This window comes from Oncorhynchus keta, unplaced genomic scaffold, assembly GCF_023373465.1.
Source record: "Oncorhynchus keta strain PuntledgeMale-10-30-2019 unplaced genomic scaffold, Oket_V2 Un_contig_8107_pilon_pilon, whole genome shotgun sequence".
Classification (NCBI taxonomy): domain Eukaryota; kingdom Metazoa; phylum Chordata; class Actinopteri; order Salmoniformes; family Salmonidae; genus Oncorhynchus; species Oncorhynchus keta.
Window position 1 is genome coordinate 115,001 of NW_026289864.1, and position 22,707 is coordinate 137,707.

The 22,707-nt window shown below is 46.1% G+C and overlaps 1 protein-coding gene across 1 annotated transcript in view; it reads right to left on the reverse strand.

Moving 5' to 3' along the window:
• LOC127926723 (staphylococcal nuclease domain-containing protein 1-like) overlaps positions 1 to 22,707 on the reverse strand; it is a gene marked incomplete at its 5' end in the record, with an annotated part of 298,204 nt that overhangs the window by 103,576 nt on the left and 171,921 nt on the right. The gene's annotated exons all lie outside the window — the stretch shown is intronic.

The window sequence follows — 22,707 nt, forward strand, 5'->3', positions numbered from 1 at the left end:
ACACTCCCTGTTCTTATGTGTAATATAATGGTATCATTAATATGAGGTATTTCTCGTTAAATTGGGGATCTACTTGTAGGACAAATTAAATAATATACAGTCCCCTGTCTGACTGAAGACCACAGCAAAAAGGACATTTCTCATGTCTAAACCTCTAGCTAAGCATGCCAGTTCCTTATTATACGTTACATGATCAAACATCTAACATACTCAACACAAACTACTACTTTAATCACTGCCAACTCCAAAAGAACAATTCATTTACACTCCTAAATGACTCCCATTACTTGATTCAGGGCCTGTTTTGATGCCAAAGGGAAATACAGTCTAGAACAAATAACCCCTAGACCGGAGAAGCATGGGTCTGTTATCTAACAGCAACACCAATCCCCTGTGGGACAACCTCTCTCCCTCTTTCCCACTCTTCACCATCCTCTAGAGTGTTTTTGGTGTGGAAACCAGGTCAGCTCCTCTCCAAGGTTGGCCCTCTGTCGGGAGGGTAGGAGGCTCATTAAGGGAAGAGTGTTCCGCTTGGGGCCACAAATCAAACACTATGGACGCACAAACACACATGTGTGCATGACAATAGCCACACACACACACGTGTGAGGGACAGGATGACAAGAGCTCCCTAATCATCTCTCCACCAGCTGATGTTCTGAGGCTCCTGCTGATGGGGTCACTGAACCCCACTGCCAGGGAGAACAAGTGGAAGACAACTTCACAACAACTAAAGTCTCCTTTCCTTGTGTAACACCACAACACATCTGGTTCTACTCCTTTCATTTCCACCGCAGGCTGTTGTGTTTACTTGGAGGTTAAAAATAAAAAATGTTTGTGGTGTTTATATAGTGTAGCGATATCAAATCAAATGTTATTTGTCATATGCTTTGCAAACGACAGGTGAAGACTAACAGTGAAACGCTTAAAGGCCCTTCCAACAATGCAGAGTAATTTAGTTTGCAAAAGTAATAACGAGGAATAAATACAATGAGTAACGATAACCTGGCTAAATACACAGGGTACCAGCACCGAGTAAATGTGCAGGGGTACAAGGTCGATATTACTATGTTCGATAAAAGTTATTATGCATAGATAATAAACAGCGAGTAGCAGCAGCCTTATGGCTTGAAGCTGGTCAGGAACCCTCTGGTCCCAGACTAGGCAGCCTTATGGCTTGAAGCTGGTCAGGAACCCTCTGGTCCCAGACTAGGCAGCCTTATGGCTTGAAGCTGGTCAGGAACCCTCTGGTCCCAGACTAGGCAGCCTTATGGCTTGAAGCTGTTCAGGAACCCTCTGGTCCCAGACTAGGCAGCCTTATGGCTTGAAGCTGGTCAGGAACCCTCTGGTCCCAGACTAGGCAGCATTATGGCTTGAAGCTGGGCAGGAACCCTCTGGTCCCAGACTAGGCAGCCTTATGGCTTGAAGCTGGTCAGGAACCCTCTGGTCCCAGACTAGGCAGCCTTATGGCTTGAAGCTGGTCAGGAACCCTCTGGTCCCAGACTAGGCAGCCTTATGGCTTGAAGCTGGTCAGGAACCCTCTGGTCCCAGACTAGGCAGCCTTATGGCTTGAAGCTGGTCAGGAACCCTCTGGTCCCAGACTAGGCAGCCTTATGGCTTGAAGCTGGTCAGGAACCCTCTGGTCCCAGACTAGGCAGCCTTATGGCTTGAAGCTGGTCAGGAACCCTCTGGTCCCAGACTAGGCAGCCTTATGGCTTGAAGCTGGTCAGGAACCCTCTGGTCCCAGACTAGGCAGCCTTATGGCTTGAAGCTGGTCAGGAGCATTCTGGTCCCAGACTTCGCGCTCTGGTACCGCTTGTCACCAGCTTTTAGCAGCTGGCTAATTAATTAACTGTGTGGTATCATCAGCTAATTACCTTCACAAGTTCTCTCTCTGCCTCCCTCTCCCCCTCTGAGCAGTGTTACATGCTGACTAGACCAGGCACGGGCGTGAGTCTGCGTGTGCCATCGTGCACATGTTAATTTTGTCCATCCACACCAGCTGCGATCAGGACACGCAGGTTAAAATATCCAAATTAACTCTGAATCAACTATATTAATTTGGGGACAGGTCGAAACACATGAAACATTCACGGCCATTTAGCTCGCTAGCTTGCTGTTGCTAGCTAATTTGTCCTGGGATAAACATTGGGTTGTTATTTTACATTAAATGCATAAGGTCTTTTTTTTCTGGGTCTTTGTAGAATTTTGACCCATTTTAAGTCACATGTCTACTCATTTAATCCACAGATAAAAGAGGAAACCTAGTTCGTTTCCAGTAATCTCTCCTCCTTCAGGCTTTTTCTTCTTCTGACTTTATATGGCAGTTGGCAACCAACTTTACAGTACATTACCACCACCAACTGGACTGGAGTGTGGACCTCAGTTCATCTTTCAATCACCCACGTGGGTATTGTCACGAACCGGCTCAAAGCCCGTAACAAAAGGGAGACAACGTGGAGATAAGGAGTAATAAAATATATATTTATTAAATAAGTAACTAAGTATAATATACAATGGTGTCTGTAATCAGTAGTCAGTAGTGTAAGTGAGTGTTTTTCATGAATGTGATAATGCAGGGTGTTGAAAGGTTTCAAAGCAAACAACCAATAAACCACCAAGAAAAACAACCAAATCTATAAAGGTGTCTGCATGGAGAGAGTCTCCTCCATGAATGGGGAAGTGGTGTATTTATCCTGGGAGACACCGGGCCCAGGTGTGTCTGCATGGAGAGAGTCTCCTCCATGAATGGGGAAGTGGTGTATTTATCCTGGGAGACACCGGGCCCAGGTGTTTCCCATGTAGCTGACGACCCTCCCAACTCCGCCCACCAGCATCCTAATAAGGAAATAACAGAGAGAATACGGCAGACAGAGTGGGAGGGTCGTCACAGTAAAGGCTCCTAAAAACCAATGAAGAGATGGGAGAGACTTGTAGCACGTCAATCGTTAAAAATAGAACCAAGTTCTATTTTAGCGCCTGGCTACGCAGACGCTCATTGACGCGAGCAATCAGTTTGGAGGAAATTACTGAATAACATGTATGTGTAGATTTATTTCGCAATGCTGGCGCATGTAACGCGATGCACAGTGTGGTCAGCATGCATGTTTGCATGGTAGGCTAATTACACCCAGCGTTTTATAGGCCTTTTTCGGCATGCTAGCATTAACCAATTACATCTGACGTGTGCAGGGCAAGACATTTAAAGGCCCATTTCACTACTGCAATGAGTCGTGCTAGTGAATCGGCTTACTGCCTGCTACCTTGAATCATTGGGAAAAAATATTTATTATACAACAAGTGACACAGTGCGCCAGCCGAGCGAGCCTTGGCGGGTGCGCTGCCCACCTGGAGACAAAAGACTGGGTCAAATTTTGTGGATACGACTGACCAGGAGTTAATTAAGACCCAAACATGGCCACGCTACACAAACTTCCACTGGTCCCTTTCCCTCATTTTCTCCATCCCTCCCTTAGATATTAAATGAGTCAATACCCACAATGCAGTGGGGCTTCAGCAGAGGGTAATGACATGTCTGGGCTTTTAATAAAACCCGCAGGACCAATCCGAGTGACACAGATTAGTGTGTCACTGTTCATGACAACTGTCACCGTGGTGGCGTCTCTGTGGGGGTTTGGGAGTCGGTCATGACGATTCAGGCCAAGTGACCTCTGACACAATGGGCCACGTCACGCCGCCGCGGCAAGGGAACAGGAGAAGAGAACACTCACAGAATACCAATCACAACGCTGATTTCACAACGACGATGCAGAAGTGGCCTTCCACATGGTGCTCGCCACCACACACATTCTCCCCCGCTGTGCCCTAGGTGGATGACCTTCCGTGAGCAACCGACCATTCCTGTTTGTTCCACTTGAACGCAGGTATGTGACTGCTGTTGCTGCTTGGACACAGAGACGTGAGAGAGCGAGAGGAGTTAGGGTTTCCGAGCTCCCTGTGTCCGGCTCCAAAAAGCAGAGACAGCAAATCATCGGTCCTCTACTCCTGAAAAGGAAAACTGTTCTAGAAGGACAACAACAGTGTTCCAAAAGGAGGACAACGTTTCAAAAGGAGAACAACGTTTCAAAAGGAGAACAACGTTTCAAAAGGAGAACAACGTTTCAAAAGGAGGACAACGTTTCAAAAGGAGAACAACGTTTCAAAAGGAGAACAACGTTTCAAAAGGAGAACAATGTTCCAAAAGGAGCACAACGTTTCAAAAGGAGAACAATGTTCCAAAAGGAGGACAACGTTTCAAAAGGAGGACAACGTTTCAAAAGGAGGACAACGTTTCAAAAGGAGGACAACGTTTCAAAAGGAGGACAACGTTTCAAAAGGAGGACAACGTTTCAAAAGGAGAACAACGTTTCAAAAGGAGGACAACGTTTCAAAAGGAGGACAACGTTTCAAAAGGAGGACAACGTTTCAAAAGGAGAACAACGTTTCAAAAGGAGAACAACGTTTTAAAAGGAGGACAACGTTTCAAAAGGAGGACAACGTTTCAAAAGGAGCACAACGTTTCAAAAGGAGAACAATGTTCCAAAAGGAGCACAACGTTCCAAAAGGAGGACAACAACAGTGTTCCAAAAGGAGGAAAACAACAGTGTTCCAAAAGGAGGACAACAACGATGTTGCCAAAGGAGGACAACAACAGTGTTCCAAAAGGAGGACAACAACAGTGTTCCAAAAGGAGGAAAACAACAGTGTTCCCAAAGGAGGACAACAACAGTGTTCCAAAAGGAGGACAACAACGATGTTGCCAAAGTAGGACAACAACAGTGTTCCCAAAGGAGGACAACAACAGTGTTCCAAAATGACAATAACAGTGTTCCAAAAGGAGGACAACAACAGTGTTCCCAAAGGAGGACAACAACAGTGTTCCAAAAGGAGGACAACAACAGTGTTCCCAAAGGAGGACAACAACAGTGTTCCCAAAGGAGGACAACAACAGTGTTCCAAAAGGAGGACAACAACAGTGTTCCCAAAGGAGGACAACAACAGTGTTCCCAAAGGAGGACAACAACAGTGTTCCAAAAGGAGGACAACAACAGTGTTTCAAAAGGAGGACAACAACAGTGTTCCAAAAGGAGGACAACAACAGTGTTCCAAAAGGAGGACAACAACAGTGTTCCAAAAGGAGGACAACAACAGTGTTCCAAAAGGAGGACAACAACAGTGTTCCAAAAGGAGGACAACAACAGTGTTCCCAAAGGAGGACAACAACAGTGTTCCAAAAGGAGAACAACAACAGTGTTCCAAAAGGACAACAACATGTTGCATCAGCATGTTATTAACACAACCAGGTCCACATGGCATGGGGTTTAACATGGGATAATCTTGCTATGCTATTGAAGCATGAAGTCAGTAGTGACAAATGGTAGGCCTTGGAGATAGGCCTTGGTTCAACTAAGGGTGAAATGTGCCTTGCAGATGTCACAGCCAAACCCCGAATAAAACCACAACCGGCATTATATACAAATGTGCAAAGAAATATGCAAATGAACTAATTAATAACGAACAAAGTTAAAAACACTGCAGTGTGTGAAGAAAGGAAACGTGAGTCTGGAAGGGCTTGCAGCAGTACTGGTATAGACTGGAATGGGAGGTCATTTAGAATGTCCTGGCAGACTAAGAGACATTACATTCAGAGAATTTCCTTTTTCACACACACACACTGCCTTGTTCACGTGTGCACACACACTCCCAGGGAACCAGGGGGATGGGGACATTGGGAACATTGATTAAAGGTGACAGCATGTCAATTCCAATAGTGTGTGTTCGGCCAGGGGGAGACCAAATCTCCATCAACACCCAGAGCACACACACACACACACACACACACACACACACACACACACACACACACACACACACACACACACACACACACACACACACACACACACACACACACACACACACACACGAGAAGAGTGAGATGAGGGTAGTAGGGTGCACAAGGACACACACACACAGGTTGGATGAATCCACACTGCTGTCATTGTCTGTTCTACACTACACAGTGAACTATCACTCAAGGTAGGACATGGCCACAGACCTCCACATCAGCTTCAGTCTAAACCATTTCCAACAACCCTGCTACTCCTTCTCTGGGGTAGGCTATACACTAGCGTACTTATCTCATGCTGGTTTTATCAAACTACTCTACCTAGAAGCCTTTGCTCTAAACTTCAAGTACTTTGCTTGCAGCCTGTTGAAACAAGTTTTCAAACCTATCACACAATGAAAAGTACAGCACTATTCATTAGCAATTGAGGTAATTGACATTTTGAAAATACGCAGCTGTGGAACAGCTAGTCATATCTGTCTAGAGCTGGAGGAGAACATGAATGTAGGGAGAGCGTATGGAGCAGCCTCTCTCCAGTTACACCACCCACATATGTAGTTTCATTGTTAATTCATTATTCAATAGTGCTCTGCAAACAATACAAATCAATACAAGTGCTTGTTATTAATAAAAGTGCCCTTTGCAGATCAATCTAAGCCTCTATTACGTTCCTAATGAAGGGGCCTTGAGAAGTGAATGCCTCACTAAATAAATGGCTGCTCTCTGGTCATGTTTCCCTTCGAGTCTACATCTTATATGATGAGTGAACATCGAACGTTCGTCACCAAACACTCAGAGAAAACAAACTGAGCCCAAACTCTGCTTGTTTGATGGGAGACACGAGACAAAGCCCACCCAAGAAGATTCAATAAAGTAAATATAGGCTACATGTTCACCTGAACTTCAAAACATTCAGACCTAGTTCCCAATCCCACATTCAATAACAAAGTCGCACCATTCCTCCAATTCAATCATCCAACGACAAGGTATTCACTCAGGTCAGGACATAACAAATCACTACCGCATCCCCACTAGACTTGATTGGTAAACCAATTCCAATACCAATGATGAACGTTGTATTAATGAGTAGCAATATTAGGTTGATGGGGCTGGCGGGCCTGTGGGTGACCCCGGATTCCTCTGGCTCAACAGTTGCCACGGTGTGTCGAGGGAACTATTCGAGGCTGGAAATGATGAAACAGCCTGGTGAATCAGAGTGCCACTCCAGCCAGCCAATCCATCCCACCACTACACCACTCAGGGGGCTCAATAGTGCAGCTGTGATGCATCCCATGTAAGAACACGGTCATACACAACCTAGGCCTGGTACGCGGTCGCCAACACAATGACAATCCACACAACGCTTTCTGTAATGGAGACGCGATCTAAGTCTACTATGCATTCATCAGCCACATAGAATATGAATGACAATGACATGAATTAATACAATCATTGTATTTATATGGACAACACACTCTGGCAAGCCGTGCAACGCTTACTGTACATGACAGTGTGCAACACCTAGACCCACACAACACACATTGATGACCTGTGGTGTGATGGAGTAGTGCGCAATTTACTGATAATATAATAATAATAATAATATATGCCATTTAGCAGACGCTTTTATCCAAAGCGACTTACAGTCATGTGTGCATACATTCTACGTATGGGTGGTCCCGGGGATCGAACCCACTACCCTGGCGTTACAAGCGCCATGCTCTACCAACTGAGCTGATGACGCTTTACATACATGTGCACAGTCATGTTAATGAACTGTTAGGAGGACAGAGCATGACGTCTATACACAGTGCACCCATCATGGAACAGCTGTATTAGTAATGACTAGAAGCATGTTTACAGGAATTATTATCACTGGTAAATGTTTGAAAAACATGCACAGTGGGGGAGGAATCTGTAAAGTGCTTGGCTGATTGGCACATTGGAGGATATGAACAAGACCAATATCTACAGTGTGTGTGTGTGTGTGTGTGTGTGTGTGTGTGTGTGTGTGTGTGTGTAGCCAGAATGTGCGTTTTACACGATCTCAATAGATGTTTTAATAAAACCATCGATCAAAAACAGGGAGGCATAAAATCCCTTCTCACTTGTCTTAAGGGCAAATGTTAATTTTTCAACCATCTGGGTGATGAGAGGGGTGGTGGCTGGTGGAGCTTAGAGAGAGATAGGGGGTTGACCATGACTGATTCGATGACAAAGACCGATGTTCTCGTCAGGTAACACATGGGGAGATGTGGGTTGAACGGTGAATTATTTGACTGATTGCAATCACTTAAGGTAAAAACACAATCCTCTGATCAAGACGAGCGCAGAGCAGGTGCCTCGTAGCAATTTTCTTATTTGGTGCTAATTACATTTCCTTCTGACCCAACAATGAAAGAAAACTACAAGGCTCGTCTCTGATTGGATCGGTTCCTGATTGACAGGTGTCATTGGGGACCCACACACCAGTACACTGGGGACAACACTAGAATGTGAGGACTGGTTATCCTAGGACATTAACCCAATCACCAAGGTTAACAGGGGGTGGTTAAGCAAGAAGGGTGGATGTTTGTGTGTGATGATTTACAGTATCTGTATGTTAGTATGCGGGCCACGTGGTTCTCACCTCACTGCTTTGAACACAACACCGTAATAAAACACACATGTAGGCTACACACGCATACGTAGTCCACACACACACACACACACACACACACACACACACACACACACACACACACACACACACACACACACACACACACACACACACACACACACACACACACACACACACACACACACACACACACACACACACAGCCATGGGAAGAAAGGGTGGGACAGGAGGGTGAGCGAAGGACACACTGAAACACAATAGCCCAACATAGACACCAATTTAACAATACTATACTAGGGCTGGGCCTATATACATACAAATCCCAACACATTAGGGCTGGGCCTACATACATACCAATCCCCACACACTAGGGCTGGGCCTACATACATACCAATCCCAACACACTAGGGCTGGGCCTACATACATACCAATCCCAACACACTAGGGCTGGGCCTACATACATACCAATCCCCACACACTAGGGCTGGGCCTACATACATACCAATCCCAACACACTAGCGCTGGGCCTACATACATACCAATCCCAACACACTAGGGCTGGGCATATATACATACCATTCCTAATACACTAGGGCTGGGCCTACATACATACCAATCCCAACACACCAGGGCTGGGCCTGTATACATATCAATCCCAACACACTAGGGCTGGGCCTATATACATACCAATCCCAACACACTAGGGCTGGGCCTATATACATACCAATCCCAACACACTAGGGCTGGGCCTATATACATACCAATCCCAACACACTAGGGCTGGGCCTATATACATACCAAACCCAACACACTAGGGTTGGGTCTATAAACACAACAAACCCAACACACTAGTGCATATATACATACCAATCCCAACACGCTAGGGCTGGGCCTATATACATACCAATCCCAACACACTAGGGCTGGGCCTATATACATACCAAACCCAACACACTAGGGCTGGGCCTATATACATACCCATCCCAACACACTAGGGCCTATATACATACCAATCCCAACACACTAGGGCTGGGCCTATATACATACCCATCCCAACACACTAGGGCCTATATACATACCAATCCCAACACACTAGGGCTGGGCCTATATACATACCCATCCCAACACACTAGGGCTTATATACATACCAATCCCAACATGCTAGAGCTGGGCCTATATACATACCAATCCCAACATGCTAGGGCTGGGCCTATATACATACCAATCGTAGCATGCTAGGGCTGGGCATATATACATACCAATCCCAACACACTAGGGCTGGGCCTATATACATACCAATCCCAACACACTACGTATGGGCCTATATACAAACCAATCCCAACACACTAGGGCTGGGCCTATATACATACCCATCCCAACACACTAGGGCTTATATACATACCAATCCCAACATGCTAGAGCTGGGCCTATATACATACCAATCCCAACATGCTAGGGCTGGGCCTATATACATACCAATCGCAGCATGCTAGGGCTGGGCATATATACATACCAATCCCAACACACTAGGGCTGGGCCTATATACATACCAATCCCAACACACTAGGGCTAGGCCTATATACATACCAATCCCAACACACTAGGGCTGGGCCTATATACATACCCATCCCAACACACTAGGGCCTATATACATACCAATCCCCACACACTAGGGCTGGGCCTATATACATACCAATCCCAACACGCTAGGGCTGGGCCTATATACATACCAATCCCAACACGCTAGGGCTGGGCCTATATACATACCAATCCCAACACACTAGGGTTGGGCCTATATACATACCAATCCCAACATGCTAGGGCTGGGCCTATATACATACCCATCCCAACACACTAGGGCCTATATACATACCAATCCCAACACGCTAGAGCTGGGCCTATATACATACCAATCCCAACATGCTAGGGCTGGGCCTATATACATACCAATCGCAGCATGCTAGGGCTGGGCCTATATACATACCAATCCCAACACACTAGGGCTGGGCCTATATACATACCAATCCCAACACACTAGGGCTAGGCCTATATACATACCAATCCCAACACACTAGGGCTGGGCCTATATACATACCCATCCCAACACACTAGGGCCTATATACATACCAATCCCCACACACTAGGGCTGGGCCTATATACATACCAATCCCAACACGCTAGGGCTGGGCCTATATACATACCAATCCCAACACGCTAGGGCTGGGCCTATATACATACCAATCCCAACACACTAGGGTTGGGCCTATATACATACCAATCCCAACACACTAGGGCCTATATACATACCAATCCCAACACACTAGGGCTGGGCCTATATACATACCAATCCCAACACACTAGGGCTGGGCCTATATCACAGCACAGGAAACCACTGTGGCTCAGCCCACTCATCCAAGAGGTGTAGGGTGTAGTAACACCTGGGGTCGGCTTTTAATATTGTGCACTAATAGATTGAGGGAGGGGAAGCTGATCCCAGATCTGCCATATAAGACTTTATTATTTTCAAAAGGCTAAACTCCAATGCCCACCCACCACACACTTAAACCACACAGATACACACAGCGGCGGTCTAACAAGCCGTGAGCGCTAACAGCCCTGATCCCTTTTCCCCACACAGTCTCTCCCAGACAGCATCGACATCTCCAGGACAAGACGGGAGAGAACGCAGAGAGACCTGGATGTGGTTACTTAGCAAATAGATTATGCATTAAAACTGAACAGGTGGTGCGGCTGGTGAGTATCGGGGGGGTGAGGAAAGAAGTGAGCAGCTGGGAATTTAAACAGAGTGAGAGAGGAGGGTGAGTGAGATGAGGGCGGTGAGATTGAAAGAGAGAGAGACTCTCCTTAGCCTCTCATATCACAGCCAACAGATGTCCGTAGACGGTCGACAGTGGGCGGCGGCTGGACGAGCAGCGGTGGGCTCATCAACCCCTGACTTACATGACTCATTTCAGAAAATGACCCTTAAGCTCTCTCTGGTTGGAGCCCTTTTAACTTTTTCAAATTGACACAGGAGCTCATCCACCGTTCACTTTACTGGTTCTGGGTTAGAACTTGGCGCTTGAGTGCAAAGGAGTTTACCGTGGCGGACGCTATCGCCACCTGGATACCGAGGTGACCACAGCATGGTGTAACCATGGAAACAGGAGGAGAAGCATGCATGCGGAAAAATCTTGTGACACATGCAAAGATGAAGACACACATGAAGACACACACACACACCTTTGTTTTGATGCCACCCGGGCTCTCTCAATCATTCACATGAACACACACTTCTCCCTCTTTTACACACACATACGTTAGCCCACTGGGGGAACCATTATAACACATTGAGCCTTATGCAACGCGGCCGTTTTCTGCTTAGCGGTGTCTAACGGCGGTCATTAAGGCCGGGCTGCATCACATCCGGACGTGATTGGGAGTCCCATAGGGCGGCGCACAATTGGCCCAGCGTCGTCCGGGTTTGGCCGGGGTAGGCCATCATTGTAAATAAGAATTTGTTCTTAACTGACTTGCCTAGTTAAATAAAAGGTGAAATAAAACATCATCAAGCTACAAGGACATCATCAGAAGGAAAACAAAGAGGCGCCATGTAATTAAAGCTGCTGTAGTCTGCCTGACGAGGGTGTGTGTGTGTGTGTGTGTGTGTGTGTGTGTGTGTGTGTGTGTGTGTGTGTGTGTGTGTGTGTGTGTGTGTGTGTATACAGTGCCTTCAGAAAGTATTCATACCCCTTGACTCATTCCACATTTTGTTGTGGTACAGCCTGAATTAAAAAAGGATTACATTTTTTCCCCACCCATCTACACACAATATCCAATCATGACAAAGTTAAAAACAACACCACTCTCTCTTCCCAGTGTATCACCACTCTCTCTTCCCAGTGTATCACCACTCTCTCTTCCCAGTGTATCACCACTCTCTCTTCCCAGTGTATCACCACTCTCTCTTCCCAGTGTATCACCACTCTCTCTACCCAGTGTATCACCACTCTCTCTTCCCAGTGTATCACCACTCTCTCTTCCCAGTGTATCACCACTCTCTCTTCCCAGTGTATCACCACTCTCTTCCCAGTGTATCACCTTCTATGTCTCCATTACCTTCTATCTGCATTCTCTCTCTCCCCCTCCCTCAGAATAAAGTGGATTGGAATTCCTTCTTGATGAAAGTAACACTTTTCTCCCACTACATCCCCCATTTTCCCCCTCCACCAGCTCTGTTTATAACCCTGCTGGCTTATTGTGCGTGTGCACAATGTCGTATCGGAGGAGACGGTAAAAAGGGGAATAGAAAAAAAATAAACAACCTCCAAGTTACATGTACAAATATGCAATTAAAAGCCAATTAATCAACTTTTTAATTAAACGACTACTTCACCCAGGCTGCCATGGCAACATGGAGGGGAGATGGTGAGGTGCTTACAATCTCTTTTCGAGAGAAAGAGAGAGAGAGGGAGAGATAGAGGGAGAGAGAGATGGAGAGAGATGGAGAGAGAAAGAGAGAGAGAGAGATAGAGGGAGAGAGAGATGGAGAGAGAGAGCGAGAGATAGAGGGAGAGAGAGATGGAGAGAGAGAGCGAGAGAGAGAGGGAGAGAGATGGAGAGAGAGAGCGAGAGAGAGATGGAGAGAGATGGAGAGAGAGAGGGGAGAGAGATGGAGAGAGAGAGAGAGAGAGAGAGATGGAGAGAGATGGAGAGAGAGAGAGAGGAGAGAGAGAGAGAGAGAGAGAGAGAGAGAGAGAGAGAGGGAGAGAGAGAGAGAGAGAGAGAGAGAGAGAGGAGAGAGGGAGAGAGAGAGAGAGAGAGAGAGAGAGAGAGAGAGGGAGAGAGAGAGAGAGAGAGAGAGAGAGAGAGAGAGAGAGAGAGAGAGAGAGAGAGAGAGAGATGGAGAGAGAGAGAGAGAGCGGGAGAGAGAGAGAGATGGAGAGAGAGCGAGAGCGAGAGCGAGAGCGAGAGAGAGCGAGAGAGAGAGGGAGGGAGAGAGAGAGAGAGAGAGAGCGAGAGAGAGAGGGAGAGAGAGAGAGATGGAGAGAGAGAGGGAGAGAGATTGAGAGAAGAAGATAGGGATAATTTTTATTATTTATTTCACTTTTGTATATTATCTACTTCACTGGCTTTGGCAATGCTAACATATGTTTCACATGCCAATAAAGCCCCTTGAATTGAATTGATAGAGAGAGGTAGAGGAATAGGGAAAGGAAGGGAGTGGCGATGAGGAAGGGAGGGGATGATAAAATGCTGAAGACAGAATGGCCTGCTTACGTAACTCTGTCTCTCCTTCAGGCAAGAGGGAGAGAAAGAGAGAGCGAGAGAGAGAAAGAGAGGGAGAGAGGCAGAGCTGGTCTGATTAGCACATAATAATAAAGTGACCCATTCACCAAACTTCAATGGGGGGGCCTAACACGGTCAGTTAACTGAGATGGTCTGACCCACATCAGCTAGTTTGGGTCATTGAGCCAAATGCTGGTTCTAAATGGGAGTAAGTCAGGTGACTAAATAGTTGTGTGTGTCTGGAATTATCAATGGGGCACAGAGTAGCATGTTAGAGTGCCAGAGCAGCCGGTAATAAAGCTTGGTACAGGCACGGGTATGATGTGTTCCCCTTCACCTACTGGGGAATGACTACTTCCTCCCTCCTTGATTGGCAAGTGGGAACAGGGCCCGCCCCTTGCTGACCCTGTCACCACTAATAGAGACACAAGTACACGTATGTGCAGACAGACAGACAGCTAGGCTAGCTAATCCAGACAGGACTACCCCTTCCACATTTTCCTCCCTCCATCCATCCCCTCTTTCCTCCATAGACCGGGGGACAGTGACAGCACATGAAAAAAGGCCCATTTATTCTCGCATTAAGGAATGGCGTTTTCTGTCAGCTCCTAACCCCCCCTCACTCTAACCTTAACCCATGGTGTGTGTCAGTGCATGTGTGTGTTAACTAACACGTATGTGTGCGTGTGCTCCTCAATGTGTGTGGAAGTGAAAGCCAGTGCAGATTTACGGGCGGCTATAAAAGCCCCCATGGTGCCCCCAGAGGGGAGAGGTGGAGAGTGACCGTGTGATTGATGCTGTGAGGACCTTAAGTTAACAGCCTGCTACAACTCTGGAGGGGATGGACTGTCAGGGCCCAGGCAGTAGTAGGTGAAAAAACATGTAGAGAGACCAACACAGAGGCAGGCAATCACACTCTGATACAGATGGACACTTGGCAACACAGATAGGCCTAACAATGAACACACACACACAGGTAAAACAATGACAAGTCCAACTCAATGCTCTCGCAATAAATGCCCCTATCGAATGAGTACAGTTAGTTAGTGAGTGAGTGAGTGAGTGAGTGAGTGAGTGAGTGAGTGAGTGAGTGAGTGAGTGAGTGAGGAGAGAGAAAGAAATTCATTTAGGAGTGGAATTGATCTAAGAATAGTCCTAGCCTTCTACAGAGGAGGGCCCTCTCTCTTAATCTCTTGGTGAGAGCAGGTAATAAAGAGAATTGATGAGCTGTTAGATCCTGAGTTATGCCCCAGTCCTACAGTAGGACCCCCCCAGCTAAAAGCTGTCTGGGAGGGGGGGTGGCCTCACAAAACCACACAGGATGCAGTCTTTACACATGTCGGTCTGTGTGGTGTTCGTGTTAAACCCCAGAGCAGACTGGACATGGAAGCAGGACGTGCATTGCAGTACTAGGCACCACTGCCTGTGGCCAAGCTACCTAGTGTAGAGGAGAGGCAATTACCTAGAACTAAACGTGTTAACTTTGTACTCCCTGTAGTTCTCATATTGATACACTAAACAAAAATACAAACGTAACATGTAAGGTGTTGGTCCCATGTGTCATGAGCTAAAAGACCCCAGAAATGTTCCATATACGCAAAAAGCGTATTACTCTCACATTTTATGCACATATTTGCTTACATCCCTGTTAGTGAGCCTTTCTCTTCTTCCAAGATAATCCATCCGCCTGGCATACTGTATCAAGAAGCTGATTAAACAGCATGATCATTACACAGGTGCACCTTGTGTTGGCGACAATAAAGGCCACTCTAAAATGTGCAGGTTTGTCACACAACACAATGCCAAAGATGTCTCAAGTTTTAGAGAATTTAGCAGTATGTTCAACTGGCCTCAAAACCGCAGCCCACGCCAGCCCAGGACCTCCTCATCCTGCTTCTTCACCTGCAGGATCGTCTGAAACCAGACACCCGGACAACTGATAAAATAGTTGGTTTGCACAACCAAAGAATTTCTGCACAAACTGACTGCAGTTCAGCGTTGTAACTGACTTCAGTGGGCAAAGGCTCACCTTCGATGGTCACTGGCACGCTGGAGAAGTGGGTTCTTCACAGTTGAATACCGGTTTCAACTGTACCAGGCAGATGTGTGGGCGAGAGGTTTGCTGATGTCAACATTGTGAACAGAGTGCCCCATGGTGGAGGTGGGGTTATGGTATGGGAAGGCTCAAGCTATGGACAATGAGCACAATTGCATTTTATCGATGGAAATTTGAATACACAGAGAAAAGGTGACGAGATCCTGGAGGCCAATTGTCCTGAGGCCTATTGTCCTGAGGCCCATTGTCCTGAGGCCTATTGTCCTGAGGCCCATTGTCCTGAGGCCCATTGTCCTGAGGCCCATTGTCCTGAGGCCCATTGTCCTGAGGCCCATTGTCCTGAGGCCCATTGTCCTGAGGCCCATTGTCCTGAGGCCCATTGTCCTGAGGCCCATTGTCCTGAGGCCCATTGTCCTGAGGCCCATTGTCCTGAGGCCCATTGTCCTGAGGCCTATTGTCCTGAGGCCCATTGTCCTGAGGCCTATTGTCCTGAGGCCTATTGTCCTGAGACCTATTGTCCTGAGGCCTACTGTCCTGAGGCCTATTGTCCTGAGGCCCATTGTCCTGAGGCCTATTGTCCTGAGGCCTATTGTCCTGAGGCCTATTGTCCTGAGGCCCATTGTCCTGAGGCCCATTGTCCTGAGGCCCATTGTCCTGAGGCCTATTGTCCTGCCATTTAAATTGACTGATTTCCTTATATTAACTTTAATCTTTGAAATTGCTGCGTTTATATTTTTGTTCAGTGTATTTATATCAAATCCAAGTATACAGCAAAAAATGAATTGCCTCACTCTCCAAATGTACATGCACTGTACCCACCTAGCTGGCACAAACAAATCATAAGATGGTGATTATTATGGCAACCATTGTGTTGCAGCCAGGAAACCTGATCTAACGGTACCTCGGTCCGCATGGGAGTGCGGTGGCATGAGCTGCCCAGACAGCATCAGAGGTGTCAAAGGCAACTAGCGCCTGTCAGAGCCGGTTTATGTGACGTGGTGGGGGCCATTTTGAGGCAAAGTCACATAAGGTGCCTTAGTCTTCAGGAGGACTGAGTGACTCATTAAAGTGGAACTAATTACAAGTGGGGTTGAGACGCTCCCAAAAGCAGGAGGGAGCATTTAAATGGCGCCCCGGAGAAACAAATATTTAGCATTTCATTAAAGGGAAGAACAAGGAGGGAAGGAGGGAGTCGTACTGCCCACCCGTATTAAAACCAGTTAAATGTAGCTGGGAGAGGAGGCCTTAAAACATGTCTTGTCTAAGTGTGTGTGGTGTGTGTGTGTGTTCATGCTTGTGTGTGTGTGTGTATTTGTTTGGCAATTGCCCACACTTTAAAATAAATTACAGACGGGCGATTAGAGAGGACACCTGAAGCGAGGATGAGAGTGGAAGGTCCTGATGTTTTCGTGGCGCTGCCTCTACACTCACCGAAACGCGTAAATGTTAGCGTAGCTTGGGCAAATGTCAGAGGCAACTTCTATTACGCAAGGAAAGTACGCTCATCTCTAGGAGACAGAACACGTCTCCTTCCTGAGGGGTATGATGGCAGCATGGTCCCATGGTGTTTATACTTGCATACTGTTGTTTGTGCAGATGAACGTGGTACCTTCAGGCGTTTGGAAATTGCTCTCAAGGATGAACCAGACGTGGAGGACTACAATTTTTTTTCTGAGGTCTTGGCTGTTTTCTTTTGATTTTCCCATGATGTCAAGCAAAGAGGCACTGAGTTTGACGGTAGGCCTTGAAATACATCCACAGGTACACCTCCAATTCACTCAATGATTTCAATTAGCCTATCAGAAGCTTCTAAAGTCATGACATCATTTCTGGACTTTTCCAAGCTGTTTAAAGGCACAGTCAACTTAGTGTATGTAAACTTCTGACCCACTGGAATTGTGATACAGTGAATTATGAGTTTAATAATCTGTCTGTAAACAATTGTTGGGAAAATTACTTGTGTCATGCAAAAGTAGATGTCCTAACCGACTTGCCAAAACTATAGTTTGTTATTAATAAGACATTTGTGGAGTGGTTGAAAAACGAGATTTAATGACTCCAATTTAACTTCCGACTTCAACTGTATTTATTTACACACACATATATATATATATATATATATATATAGTAGAAAATCTGCAAAAAATGTTTTGAAATAGATATGTCCTTCAAAGATGAATGGTTTAACCAAAAAAATGAAATAAAATCCAAGTAAAAAAATAACAAAAGTCATTAGAGCGACAAACAAATGTAGTTGTTGATTTCCCATAAATGAGGAGCATAACCATCTATGAGATTATGGTTGACCTAATATGATGTCATAATATCATGTTGCTGCTTTCAAAACTCATCTCATTCCTTTGGAGGTGGAGGAAAATAAAGAAGGACCATTCCGGGGCGGAAGATCCCCTATGGTGTCCCAGGAGGGACAAAATGCACCACCACCGCCAACATTCCTCCTTCATCCTTACACGCCCGATTAAGTCAGCTTGGATGAATGGGGGGTTATGAGAAAAGAGCAAGGGAGAGATGAGAGAGCAGGGAGGAGGAGAAGGGGAAGAAATAGGAAAGCCCCTATGAACAGGAAGGCAGGCTGTATGGCAAGCAGTAAGGCAGGCAGTGCAGGGTTTGTGTTCCCTCTCTTTTGCAGTCTGCATACCCAAGCATGTGTTAACCAGCAGTAATGCAATTCACAATGTCATCCCTCATTACGCTCCCCACAACAATGTGTGCTCCCCTTCTCCCCCTTAACTTCCTATCCCCAACATCACCCAACAGCAAACTGGGGGGAGAAGGTGTGCATTCTTTCTGCACGGGCAGACCAAGAGCAGCCGCAAACCTGCCCCAGAGGACTTCGGCTATAAGAGCCTGCAGGAATCCCAAGGATGACTGGAGAAGGGCGAGTGGTGGGCCGAGGACACAGTCAAACAGACAACTGCACGCATTCACAGCCACAACTGCACACACATACACACACTCAAACAGGCATAAAACAACACACACTCCACAGGCTGTGAGGGCTGAGAGTTGCAGAGCTGACAGAATGCTGCAGCCTAGGTCTGAATGAGGAGGAGAGATGGGGATATACACACAGTTCTCCCTCCACCCTTCTTTCTGGCACCGTGGGGTACCAGGGGGCCAAGCCTGTCGCCTTCAGAGGAGAGCCACGTCCCTGGGGGAGGAGTGTGTGTGTGTGTGTGTGTGTGTGTGTGTGTGTGTGTGTGTGTGTGTGTGTGTGTGTGTGTGTGTGTGTGTGTGTGTGTGTGTGTGTGTGTGTGTGTGTGTGTGTGTGTGTGTGTGTGTGTGCGCGCAGGGCAGAGAATCAGATTATACAACGTGTTAGCGGTATGAAATGTCCTCTGTCAGCTCTTAGCCTTTGTGTTGTGGGAGATGGATGTTGTGCACACACTGTTGAGGAAGAGTAAAGAGGGCAGGGGCACTCAGTCAGTATAGACACACAATGTATATTCACCTGCACACACACACACAACTACCACACACACACAATAGGGAACTAAATGTGGTAGACAAAGTCCTCTTCCTCATCATGCCAACATCGCTGGGTGTCCTACAGGTCACATCCCCCATTATGTCCACCAGTCAAGGCACTGGAAAGAGCCCTGTCCTTACACACACTCTGTGTCCCCCTGCCACCGACAACACACACACAGCCTTGGGGTAGATGGTTCGACTACTACATGACTAGGGTTATTTCTGTGGTGTGTACCTGTGATTACCCACAGAAGGAGGGGTGCCCTGAAACCACACCACTCACAATAGGGCCATCTATTGCAAAGGGATGACTGTAGCGCAACAGCATTGCTCCTATGGGATAGCATGTGACCATGTCGCTGCGCCACACACATCACAAACAGAGCCTGCGTACAGACCTCAGCATATAAACAGCCCATGTATTCCTGACTGCGCAGGGCAAACGCCTGAGGGGCCAAAGGCATTTCATTAACTAAGAGTCGCAGCCCTTATCAAATAGCCTTTCAACCACAACACAGACATATGGCTGGGGTGGGGTAGGAGGCTATGTTATGTGTACGTTTCATGTTTTATGGGGTTGGCCATTGTGCTAATGAGCAGCCGGCCTATAACGGAAACCAGATAACAGTGTAATTAATCATTAATAAAACTAATGTCTGACTACTTTGGGATTATTACTAAACCTAATGTCTGACTACTTTGGGATTATTATTAAAACTAATGTCTGACTACCTTTGTGTCAAAATCAGTGTTTTCCCTACTATCGCTTGCATTGTTTCTGGAGAGATTCTGAGAAGATTAAAAAAATGGCATCCCGTCTTGACCAAAACAACCTAGGGGAAACACTGAATACTAGTTTTTACTTCCAACATTCCTCAAAGCCTCACTCCCAGTACAGTAGACCCAGTGCAACCTGTGTCCCTGGCACAGCACTCTCCATAGCCCTGCATTATTCAAAGCAACCAGGAAGCACACACAGGACGTTAAAGAGGATGTCTCCCTTCATATCCCCCTCATACTTCAGTGTATGTTTACACGGAGAGAAAGACAAGAGTACAACGATGGCAGTGGCCCACACTCATTTATTTAAGATGAGGGGCTTAGCAGTTGAGGCAGAGTTCGCGCTATAGTGAAAGGTAAAGAGCTTTCTTGTGTCTATTCAAAGTTCACTGGTTATGACAGATTGTTTTGATACCGCTCCAAGAATCACTCGGCATCGCAATGCAAACAAGCTGCCAGAGCCCAGCGCTTGAGAAAGGATGCGAGGGGGAATGTATTACACAATGTAGAGTTCTACTTTCTATCATCATATTACCCCTCGCTCTAATCCACCGCAGACGGACGCTAACTGAAAGAATTAGCCAAATGTGGAGTCCGGTGACGCAAAAACAATGTCCCACCACTTTGTTGTTGTTGTTGTTGTATTCCGTGGGAAACAGTACGTGCTGTTGGACAGCATGTTGACATCATCTCAAATGTCCTGGTTTTCATGTTTCAGTTGGGTTTAATGATTCTCTGACAGAATGTTTGACACATCTCCCACTTCAACAGTACCATGTCAGCAGTGTCCTTGTAGAGGCTGTCCATTTGGACCCAATCAATGATCTTCCTGTTGTTGCTGGGTAGAGTTGGGACGGCCATTTTGGGTCAATAACACAGGTGCTCCTGCCTAGTCATCAGACTGACAGGAGAGAGGATGAGCCAGTCAACTTCCACTCATGCTCAGACTCCAACATCAGCTCACCCACTTGATTCAACCAACAGGGTTTATGTGAAAGGTTATAGGTTACATTGGAAATGAAAACCAGAGGTTTGGTGAGGCGCTGTGTGAATAGCCCAACAGCCTCTGTGGCTGCTTCCAGTGGCTCTCAATGTGCTTTCCAGGTATTTGGTGTGAAGGGGGGTGTCTAATTGGATAACTCTTTCTTTCATTCTCTGTGTCGCTGCCGTGGCTCCTGTCTGACACCGACTGCCCTCCATTTGTTAAATGAGCAGGTAACAATGAGAAGTGCAATGGTCATATATATATAATCACTTGTCTACCCTGAGACGCAATTAGTCTCAATTCTTCACACTGCCTAATGACATTTGGTAGAAAAAAATGATAATGATTTCACATCCGTGCCGAGCGTCTTCACAACGCTAACGGAAAGAGACCCGGGCCTGAATAAAATGGCTGAAGTAAAAAGTAATAACTTGCCGGCTGAGCGAGAGAGAGAGAGATTTCCGTTAAAAGGGGAGCTAAATTGAAGAAGGAGCACCTGAAATTTCCAGCAGATTGGCTCTCGAATTCGCTCATTAGTTCACAAACGACTCCAAATGAGCTGTTTAATAATAATCCCCAGTGCGTTTTTGAGGTATCGCCATGGTGATTGCAATAGGATCTCCCTCCGAGGGAGAAAGAGGGAGAAAAAGAAAGCAGAAAACATGAACCCTGCTTTGAGGAAGGTACTAATAGATGGATAGAGACGGCCTGTTCCTTGGAAGAGCAACAACAGGAGTCCTTGTATGTAACGGTATGCCCTCTATACAGGTCATCTTTAATTACCACATGATACAGCCTAGTTATGTTGATTCCATTTAAATCCCCTTGACTGACAAAACGGCCAGACAAGTACGTTTTCCATAGTAACACCAATAAATGGTAATATCGCTAGGGAAAGAGATGAAATGCTATCACTAGGCTACCATAGTAACACCAGTAAATGGTAATATCGCTAGGGAAAGAGATGAAATGCTTTCACTAGGCTACCATAGTAACACCAGTAAATGGTAATATCGCTAGGGAAAGAGATGAAATGCTTTCACTAGGCTACCATAGTAACACCAGTAAATGGTAATATCGCTAGGGAAAGAGATGAAATGCTATCACTAGGCTACCATAGTAACACCAATAAATGGTAATATCGCTAGGGGAAGAGATGAAATGCTATCACTAGGCTACCATAGTAACACCAGTAAATGGTAATATCGCTAGGGAAAGAGATGAAATGCTATCACTAGGCTACCATAGTAACACCAATAAATGGTAATATCGCTAGGGGAAGAGATGAAATGCTATCACTAGGCTACCATAGTAACACCAATAAATGGTAATATCGCTAGGGAAAGAGATGAAATGCTTTCACTAGGCTACCATAGTAACACCAGTAAATGGTAATATCGCTAGGGAAAGAGATTAAATGCTTTCACTAGGCTACCATAGTAACACCAGTAAATGGTAATATCGCTAGGGAAAGAGATGAAATGCTATCACTAGGCTACCATAGTAACACCAATAAATGGTAATATCGCTAGGGAAAGAGATTAAATGCTATCACTAGGCTACCATAGTAACACCAATAAATGGTAATATCGCTAGGGAAAGAGATGAAATGCTATCACTAGGCTACCATAGTA